This window comes from Mus pahari, chromosome 15 (genome assembly GCF_900095145.1).
Source record: "Mus pahari chromosome 15, PAHARI_EIJ_v1.1, whole genome shotgun sequence".
Lineage (NCBI taxonomy): Eukaryota > Metazoa > Chordata > Mammalia > Rodentia > Muridae > Mus > Mus pahari.
The window spans coordinates 51,287,972-51,289,846 of record NC_034604.1 but is presented as its reverse complement, the minus strand read 5'-3'; positions in this window follow the sequence as shown (position 1 = coordinate 51,289,846).

Below are 1,875 nucleotides of genomic sequence, written 5' to 3'. Positions count from 1 at the left end.
GAGGAGAGGAGAGGAGAGGAGAGGAGAGAAGAGAAGAGAAGAGAAGAGAAGAGAAGAGAAGAGAAGAGAAGAGAAGAGAAGAGAAGAGAAGAGAAGAAAGATGTTGGACTGGGTCCCTCCTAAATCAATCAGCAATCAAGACAATGCCCTACATTCTGATGTAGGCGATTTCTCAACTGATGGGCCCTCTTCCCAAGTAACTATGCATTGTGGCAACTTGACAGTGAAGTCAAGCCTAATGTCTAAGACCATTTTTGCTCTTGCAGATGATCAGAGCTCAGTTCCCAGCACCCACATCAGATAGATTACAACTGCCTGTAACTCCAACACCCCGCCCCTTCTCACATATATACACACACACATAAGCACACATCCTTAAAAATAATAAAAATAATCTTGTCAATCAACAACCAGTACAAGCCTAATGGGTTGGACCCTTCACTTATGACATAGAACATATACATTGACATGTATATCCGTGACTTTTAAGTTGTTTTGTTAAGTGTGAAATGGGTATAATATTCCTAGTTATGAGGATTAAATGAACTGACATGTGTAGAGCTTATGTAGCATGTATAGTAACAGCTGCCATAATATCTGTGTTAATAGATAACCCTGTAGGTTTCTACTCAGAGGGTCTTGGCTCCAAGGATCATGCAGATACAGATGTCTCTAGCTGTTTGTAACCTTTACGTAAAAATAGCATATTATTTCAATAGAACCTGTACACACCCTCCTGAGCACTGGAAACCATCTTCAGACTACTTAGAATACACAATCTGTGTGCTGTGGAAGTAGTTGCTGTCTTATATTACCTGGGGGGCTAGTGACAAGAAAAATTCAGTTGAATGTGTGAAAGTGGAATCACAGGATGCAGAGACACAACTGTGTACCTAATGACACAGCCCAGGGTAGAGCATTTGGGATGCTGAGCTGAAACAGGGTTCATAAACCAGGAAGGTAGGAAAGTGATCCTAAGATAAACAGTTGTCAAAGAGGATGTACCAGGTAGCAGCAGAGAACAAGTTAACTCAAAGAAAGCCTCACTGTAAACCATCTAATTACCCATGATACATTTACAGGAAAGAGAATGAGCCTTTGTTGCCTATAGTAATGCACAGAGCAGGGGCCCCGCTATCACAAAAGGAGATAATCTTACATTCATTTCTGCTCAAGGAATGCTTTAGGAAGCATTATGACATCATTCAACGGATGGAGTGTGAAAGGCCATCTTACAGTATTAAAATAGATTTTTAGTGTACAAAGCCCCCAGTCTGTGGGAGAAGGGACTGGCATGACCCATGGCTGGGAAAACGAATCAGGATAGTTGACGCTAGAGTAGTGACTCTCAGCCTTCCAAAGGCAGCAGCTCTTTAATTCAGTCCCTCATGTTGTGGTGGTGACCCGAACCATAAGATTACCTTCATTGCTACTTCATAACAATAATGTAATTTTGCTACTGTGATGGATCATAATATAAATAACTGTGGTTTCTGATGGTCTTAGGAGACCTCAAAGAGGTCATCACCCACAGATTGAGAATCTATGACACAGAGAATATTCATGGTAAATAATGCAAGCAAGAAAACAAGCATTAGTAACATCTCTTGAATTGTCATTTGACTTCAGTGTGAAGGCATTTTTTTTTCATTGAGAAGAGGGAGATCACATCTAAAAACCTATGCTATCACTGTAGGAAACAATTCTTTTTTAAAAAATACTTTATTTGTGTGTGTGTGTGTGTGTGTGAGAGGGTGCTATGTGTGTGTGTCTATGTGTGGCTATACAAGCAAGAATGGAAATTCACATGGAAGCCAGAAGAGGGCATCAGATCCCCTAAAGCTAGAGTCACAAGCAGTTGTGAGTCACCTGGCA